We start from the raw sequence: 9093 nt of genomic DNA on the forward strand, positions 1-9093 counted from the left end.
AGACTCCAGATTCCCTGAAACTCCAAAACAGCTGCAGCCGGGCTGGCTCCCACGTAAATCTGGGGAGAAGTTCTTGGTGTGGCTCCCTTAGCTCATGCAATTATCCCAAGAAGACCACATCCTGCCGACCGGAAACCAGCCGTGTCTGGTTTCCGGAGGGAAGGGGAGCTCAGATGGCGCACCCAGCACAGCTGGGAAGGGTCTGCCTCCATGTAGGAAATCCATCAAAGACAGATTAACTGGAAGGGAGAGAAATCAGTAGCCAGGACCAAAATGATGAGTGGGTATGGGGACAGTGGGCTTCTGGGATGAGAAGAGAGAAGGAGACAGGAAAGAGGGTATATCTCCAAAGATATTAGAGTCCCACCAGGAGGAGACTTGTAGGTGGCAATAGGCCAGAAGAAGGACCTTTGCTTGGCTTGTCTGACTGTGAGGGCTACATGGGGGAGGGTCTGCCTGAGAGCTGAGAGGTTTTGTCCACATGCCAGCAGGACCTTTCTGAGTCCCCAGGATTGCTGCTCTTTCAAGCAGTCACCAAATTTATCAGCCAAGTCTTACCTACCCAGTGACTGTGGCTTGTCCCTACAGCTCTATGGGTTCTCATGGGGGCTGCCTTATTTTCTGAGACAGGGAATCCACTCTTCGAGGTTGTTTGGTCCAATTGCCACTGTCCTACACAAGGCTTGGCCCTTTACTTATTCCTAGGAAGATGTGTAAATGTGTGTATGTGCACGCGTGTGTGTGCGTGTGTGCATACATTGTGCACATACCTAGGCATCCTTTCTCTGCCCCTGACTGAGCAGCCCCTAGTATAAGAACAGTGACCACATTGCCATGGTGATAGTGGGGTGGCAGGCCCTTTGAGGAGGTGACAAAGAGGGAAAGAAGCCCCAGTAAAGGAGATCCCCATTTTCTCTCTCAGTCTGTGGCCTTGGACAGGGAAGTCATGGGGAGGAGTGGACGTGAGGTCCAGTCTGGGTCTTGAGAAGCAGAGCAGGAGATTTGGTTTACAGGAGGTCACCAGGCAGTGTCGGGAGGGTGAGCTTGGCCTTGGTGCTGGCAATGGGCTTAGTGGAGACAGTGGATGAAGCTTTGTGGAATGAGGGCTGGGAGGAGCCATTTTCCATAGGGCCTGGGAGGACAATGGGGGGAGGGCAACTCCGAGGATTGACTGTGCCAAGTGGAGGAACAGAGGAGGCTTACAGGGCCACCGTGCCTCTTTGATTGCTGCTTCCTTGTCCCATCCACAGTGATCCAGCATACTCATGAAATTCTCCAGACCTGCACTGCTTAACTCTTCCACTGACAACCTTCTTCCTTTACCTTGAGTGGCCCTGAGACTTTGCCATTCCCCAAGGCACACTGTCCCTCTCTAATTCCTTCTTTCCAAACCCATTCACATGTGTCTGACACCTATTCTGTATCCATGAGACCAAAAAAGGCCTGGAGGCTTTTAAACCAATTTTCCTTTGGTTCTATTTTTCAAACATCTAAATTCTTTAGGCAATGGTGAAGCGGAGGGTTATCCCTTTCCTTTCCTTCTAGACTCTAAAATGAATCCTTGGGCAAGAGGGGAAGTGGGTGGGCAGAGCAACTAGGAATGCATAGCCTTTGGTGGTTCTCAGGGAGCAGAGACCTGGCCCTGAGATACTGCAGCCCTGTGGACGAGGTGAGGTCCACTGGTAGTGGGGATTGGTGCCCTGCTTCCCAGAATCCTGGCAAGGAACAAGACCCAGAGAATGAATGGATCTAAGCAGGTAGCCACAGCAGTGTTGTGGAGAGGCCCTTAGCGTGACATAGATGCGACAGAGTGAATTCTGGCCAGTGTTATGGTGTGGGGAAGGGAGTAGAGCAGCTGGACCTGAGGGCTGGGCAGATGGGAACGCGACCAGGCCACTCACATGGCCCTCGAAGAGTCAAATGTTCATGGGCAGGAGGGGAAGTGGGTGGGCAGAACAGCTAGGAACGCATAGTCTTTGGTGGGAAGGTGGCTGTCTTGTGGGCACAGCATGGAGAGACTGCATGCTGGGGAGGGAGTTACCAGGTGATTTCAGGAGTAATAGAAAACCCAGCTGATGGTGCTGTGAGCCTCTTGTGCTGGGAAGTCCTTGAGTGGAGAGCCCAAAGAGGGTATAGCATGATGACAGTGTCACTTGGAACTCAGACACCTTGTGCCTTCCTTCTTTACCATTTACTAGAGTTTGAACATGTCCCCTCCAAGTTTCGGGTGCTGGCAGTGTGACAGGGCTTTAAGGCAGGGCCTTAAGTGGTGCTGGGGGCTCCTCCCTGGTTCTGGGATTCAGGACCTCATCAAAGAGGCCCCATGAAGCATTTGGCCAGCTTGCTGGCCTGCTTTTGCCTTTCTGTCTTCTGCTGTTTGAAGATGCATTGAGGAGGTCCTCACCAGGAACCTCGCTCTTGGACTTCCCTCCCTGCAGCATGGTGAGAAAGAGGTTTCTCTTCTTTTTAAATGACCTAGTCCAACCTGTGGTGTTCTGCTCAACTATTCCTTTATTAATTTATTTTTTTAAAATAATTATTTTTAATTGAAGATACTTGTAAATTCATACGCTGTTAATTGTTTAAAAAATAGAGATCTCAGTACTCTTCACTCAGTTACTTTGTGTGGTAAACTCTTATGAATCATGGAACTATCAGAAGATCCTAGTCATGTTGCAGTCAAAATATAGAACATTGCCATGAAACATTGTCCAAATATTTACTGTTGTGGTATATATAGAGAATTGATTTTTGTGAAGACACCATTCCTTTATTAGGCAAGAAATCCCAGCAACTGTGGTTTTTGTATTTAAGAAATAAACTTACTTCACACAAATGATACATCCTCCAAAAAATGAGTCATAAATCATGGAAGTAGTGTGTTCTTTTTTAGTCATGTTTAAATATAGCTAAAAAATATCAGTGCACCACTGACTAGAGTCCTTCCTGCAATTTCCATCTGTGTTCCACTTGGCCACATGTCAAGATTTTATTGGTGGAAACTTAATCACTATTTTTTTTCCTGCATTAATTTTAACCCAATAAAGTACCTTGGGTACTAATTAAAGATTTGCACAGTGTGAGTAACAGCAGCTGAATTTACCCAGCACATGTCACTGAACACAGAAGTCAACTATTTCCAAGGACTGAAGTTGGCCATGGCAGAATGACACCTCTTGCCTCCTCACACTCACCTCCTTCACATTCTGGTCAACAGTACTGTGTTCGTGCAAATGCATATACAGCCAGGCCTCCTTGACAACATTTCTGAATATGTGATGCTGGTCTCATACGATTCCACAGCTTGGTGATGCTCCAGCGTCCCAGTTTGTGTATGTATATACTGTGATATTTGCACAATGACAATGCATACATTTCTCATTAGGCAATTTCCTGAGATTAAGCAATGCACGACTGTCAAATATCAAATCCCAGGCCCCCAGTGGGTCAGGTCTGCATGTGTGACTTCGACACTCGCTGGGATACTGTGCACAGAGGTCTCAGGCTCCAAATCCTCACCCCATCCCACTCTGAAGAGGAAGCGAAGGCACCATGATTGTTTTGTGAAAGAAAGGGAGAAGGAGGCTCTGGGGGAGCACCAGCAAGCTCACCTTGTGGTGGGAAAGAGGGACCACAGGAGGTGTGAAGGGCTTTGGGTGGGTTACAAACAGAAAAAAACTCCATAGGAAATTGCCAAGAGCAAGGCCAACATTGGAGGGTGATCTAGAAGAAATGTAAATAAGCTAGTCCCTTGAACTCTGACTGAGGGAGCAGTAGGGCTTATCTTGGGGGACAGTGGACTGTGCAGTCAGGGACAAGGGAAGGGAGCTGTGTTGAGTCCCTGCCACGGTACAGACAATCTTCCAGGTGCTCACACTGCCATCTCTTGTCTCCTCCTCAGCCCTGAAGGACGATGCCATCACTTTACTTTTCTGATGAATAAACTAAGGTCCAAGACAGTTAAGTCATTTCCAAAGACTAACAGGCTCAGAGCAAGGATGTCAACCCCCAAGTCCAGCTTCATCAGTATCAGGGGCAAGGGTCTGAGGACAGCAAGGGCAAATACTCCTGGACAAGAGGGTGACAAAGTGGACTTGGGAACCTGCGGCCTCATTGAGGACTCTGAAGTCAAAGAGGCTGCATGCAATGGAGGTCACATCTGTAATTCGTGGAGGAGGGTCTTTGGGGTATGTATCCACTTATTTAAAGAGTGGTCTCTAAGTGGTCAGAGTTAATGCAATAGGACTTCTCAAAAGACCAAGGTGGAAAAGGTCACCCTAACATGATCTTTAGGGTCAATACCATCCTCTGTTCTCTTTTGTCACTAAAGGCAGAAGTGACTGCAGAGATGCACTCATCCCTTAATGACTGCAACAGCACCTTCCATAGACTGAGCATTTTTTGAAATCCTTCCTGGTATAAGGTTTTGGTACCATCTCCCTGGTTCACGCCTTTTATGTAAAATACCTGGGTACCTGTAGGAATCAATCAATTTAGGCTCAATTAAAACTCCCAAGGATTGGCATTGGCAGCAACTGCTTGCCATTCCCCCGGCCTGTGTCTGCCTGTATTTGGGGTTGTGGGTTGAACCCATGCGGTATCATTTCTGCCAACTTGGATCAACTTAAATTAATGACCGTGATAAGTATGTTGTTCGCAAGTGTCATAACATCTGGCCAGCAGCCTCTGGGCAGCCCTTATAGTGTTTCATTAAAATGCAAAAAAATTAACATGTAGGCAAAGGTGGAATTCTCAGTAATGCCACTAACTAAAATAAAGCTAAGAAAAGGGAGAGGGTGTGAGGCTGGTGGTGGCATCTATATTCCAGATGGGGTGACTTGTGAAGGCCTATCTGTAGAGGTGACATTGGACAGAAACAGAATGAAGTTAGGGGCTAAGCCATGCACAGTTGTAATGGAAGAGGCTCCCAGGCAGGCAAAGATAAAAGCAAGTGCAGAAGGCCTGGGGTGGAAAAGGGCTCAGCCTGTTTCAGAAACAGCCAAGAAACCAGTGTGGCTAAATGGAGCGTAGGAGGAAAGTCTTGGAAATGAGGTTGGGAATTAGTGACCAGATATAGGGCCCGTAGATCCTAGTAGACGGTTTGGGATCTTTGGAAGGGAGGAAACCACTAGTTGGTTTTGAGTGGAGAAGTGCATGAGCTGACTGTAGCACTGTGGGCCCGGTACAGTGAATGGCCAGTGGGGTGGAAGCAGGGAGCTGTCTAGGGGAAAGATGGTGATGGAGAGGATGGAGCAATTGCCATGGAAGGGGCAAGAAACAATTCGTTTTTCACCAAGTGCTGGCTGAGCCATTGTGTGCTGGAAAATGAAACACCAGGGGAAAAGGGGCCTCAGGATGACTCTAAGTGTGTTGCCCAGAGCAACGGAGAATGAGGTTGTTATTTGCTGAGATAGGGCTGACCTCAGGGGCACAGGTTTTGTGATGAGTGCTGGGAGATGGTCATTGTATATCCAATGGAAGGTGCTAAGACATTGAACATGCACATCCAGGCTTCAGAGAAGTCTGCGCTGGAGAAAAACGTTTGGACGTTGTTAGTGTAGACAGATGGCATCTGAAGCTTTGCTATTGACTTTCATCTCCTGAGGAGTGAGAATAGATAGAGATGGGAAGAGGCCTCGGGACTGAGATCTGGGGTTTGTGACATGTAGAGGTCAGCAAGAGAGGAAGGAAGGAATCAGAAAAGGAGACTAAGAAAGGGCAGCCTGCAGGGCAATGGGATAACAGAGAGGGCGGGCGGGATCTGCAGTGCTGGGTGGAAGAGGTGCTTCAAGAAGGAGGGAGTGGCCTGGCGTGGTGGCACATGCTTGTAGTCTCAGGGTTCTGGAAGCTGAGAAGGAGGATTGTGAGTTCAAAGCCAGCCTCAGCAATTTATCGAGGCGCTAAGCAATTCAGTAAGATCCCGTCTCTAAATAAAATACAAAATAGGACTGGGGATGTGGCTCAGTGGTCGAGGACCCTGAGTTCAATCCCTAGTGATCCACTCCATTCAGTTCTGCTGATGGGTCAAGCAAGGCGAGCCTGATTATGGACCAATGGACTTAGTAACAAGGAGAACACTGGTGTCCTGGACTAGAGCATGGGTCGTGCCAAGGAGAGAGGAAAGCTTAAGAATGGGAGAAGGGGAACTGGAATAGCTCTGTTGAGACATTGGACAGGAGCTGTTGGAGATGCGAAGTCCAGAGGAATTTCCTAAAAATGGGAAGCCTTCTGCCTGCTTGCACGCTAAGTCAGAGTTATTCAGAGTGGGCAGATTGCTGATGCAGGGAAGAGGGGTTGAATGCAGGAGTCTAATCCTGGGGGAGGACCTAGTGTTCAGAAGGAAGATTTGTCTTAAGATAAGAGCAGGGACAATTCTTCCATGTCTGAGGATGGAAGGCAGGGGGCATGGGCAGAGCTGTGAGGGGTGTGTGCGTGTGCGTGTGCGTGTGTGTGTGTGTGTGTGTGTGTGTCTGTCTGTCTGTGGAACATCTTTTCTGGTTTTTTCCTCAGGGAATTCATGTGCCTGGAAGAACGCACTCCTACATTACAAATGGAAGCGTAAGTGAGCCTTTATTAGGCTTTTTGGCCTGACAGCTGGACATCTTCCTGTCCCAAAGCAGGGCCACTGTATATAGCAAAGATTTGGAATCCAGGCACTTCCCTGACTGGGGCATCATCATTTCTATCAGTAAAGTCTGAGGGATAGGATGTCCACACAGTCATTGTGGTTTGAATTTTTCCACATAAGGTAAAAATAATTTGTGAAATGCAATACAAGGAGAAAACACAAGATACTTAAATTAAGCTTATAATGCTTTTTTCCCCCTTGTTCTCTTTTATTCTACAGGTAATGAGCTCTACATTATGTTGATATGGCTACCCCCCAAAGTATCCAAAATGACAGTGGATACATTGACAATCAACATTTCTGCAATCAACTGTGCCAAATCTTGAATAAGTTCTCTCTTTGGTATCTTTTGCAGGTTGTTTATATTTTGTATAGGAGTGATTTTTTTTAAAGCATTCAACCTGCAAATGGGCTTTATGGCTGCCCTACTCCTCTCTCCTTTTCCTCCTTCTAAAACACTCCAGATAGCTACTTCCTTCTCTGCCCCAATTTTGTATGGCTCTGATGGCCTCTCCTTTGTGCCCCTAACCCAGGTGCTAAATCCTGTCTGTTTCCTTAAAATCTCTTTCTCTCTCTCTCTTTTGTGATGTCATTGGTCACTTCAAAAAGAATGTCCTTATCTTTTTTTTTCTGTCTGTGAAAGCAAGCCCTGCTACTTTCTTTCAGTCTTTCTCTGTACCTCTTGAAGTCAACAGGTGATATGCTAATAAAATCACAAAAGCCCAGGATATCTTGACCAAAAAGACTGAGAAAGTGAGGGGTGCTTATGACCATATGACTCAGCTACACCACTCCTTGGTATTTATCTTGAAGAATTAAAGTCATCACACTGTGGTATGCATACCCATGTTTACAGCAGCACAATTCACAATAGCCAAACTGTGGAACCAGATTAGGTGTCCATCAATGGATGAATGGATAAAGAAAATGTGTTATATAGACATAATGGAGTTTTATTCAGTCATAAAGAAAAACAACATTGTGTCATTTTTAGGAAAATGGATGGAACTTGAGAACATTGTGTTAAGCAGAAATAAGCCAAACTCAGAAGGTCAGGGGCCATATATTTCCTCTCATATGTGGGTAGCAAGAGAGGGAAAAGGAAAAAAAAGGTGGTGATGCTGGGGGGTATATTGTGAAAATTAAAGGGAGATTAGTAGAGGAAAGAGACCCAGGAAAAGGAAGAGGAGAGAGAAGGGGAAATTGTTGGGGAGTGATATTGGTCATATTATATTGTTACATTGTGTGCACGTACAAATATGTAACAACAAATCCCATCATTATGTACAACTAAATGCACCAATACAAAATGTGGAAATTAAAAAAAAATAATCGGTATTGCTACCTGCAATGGCAGTGACACACACATATAATCTCAGGGCTCCAGAGGCTGAGGTTGGAGGATCACAAGTTCAAGGTCAGCCTGGGAAATTTAGTGAGTCCCTTTATTAGAATAAAATACAAAAAGGGATGGGGATATAGCTCAGTGGTAAAGTTCCCTGGGGTTCAATCCTCAGTGCTGCAAAAATAAAATAATAATGATTAAAAACAAAGTAATAATACTTGCCACTGTTTATTTAAGCTTGTTTGGCCAGGTGAGCCCTGAGAGCTTTGTGGAGGTAATCTAGCAAATCCTCATAACCCTGGGAGCTGGTCAGTACTTTTATTTTTCTGCAGAGACCTCTAAACCTGAGATGTTAAGTAACTTGCTGGAGTTCAGAGTTAATGGATTGGGACTTATCGAAGTTCTGTGGGTTCATTTTTCTCTGCTTTTGCGAAGCCCAGGGCTCAGGCAGCCAGATCCAATTGTACTGAGGGCAAACTCTCCTCTTCGAATGTGCCCTCCTTTATTTAGACACCAATACCCTTGCTGTTCTGGGTTCTTCCTATTCAGCAAAATGAATGAGAAAAAGTAGGATCCCTACTTTTTAAATTTTTACTCAAGTTTAATATTCTTTTAGAAATAAAAGTGTTTGTTTCCCTACTTTTATTTCTCAAGCCAAAAGAATTAAAAGAATTATAATTTATTTCCCAAGCCAATTATTATTATTATTAATTATTCTTCCCTATTTGGAAGTCCAGAAATAGGTTGAACTTTAATTAAAAGCCGCATGATTTGAGCTGGGGATGTGGCTCAGCGGTGGAGCATTTGCCTAGCAATCGTGAGGCCCTTTGTTCAACTCCCAGTACTACAAAAAGCAAAACAAAAGTTTCATGATTCAATATTGGAATGTGGATCAGACAATAATGAAGCAACCTAATGAACACCCTGAGGGGAACCACCCTACTCCATTGGTTGGTTGAGCCAAATCCTCAGCTAACGAAGTCAGTTCCAGAGATTCCTTCCATCCATCTTGTTCTCAATCAGTGCCTTTCAATATTTGCACAAAATTTGCCCACATCTAAAGAGCCGCACACTCTCACACACTTTATTTCCACATGCTGTTCCCTCAGCCTCACTTACC

This window comes from Marmota flaviventris, chromosome 1 (assembly GCF_047511675.1).
Source record: "Marmota flaviventris isolate mMarFla1 chromosome 1, mMarFla1.hap1, whole genome shotgun sequence".
Taxonomy (NCBI): domain Eukaryota; kingdom Metazoa; phylum Chordata; class Mammalia; order Rodentia; family Sciuridae; genus Marmota; species Marmota flaviventris.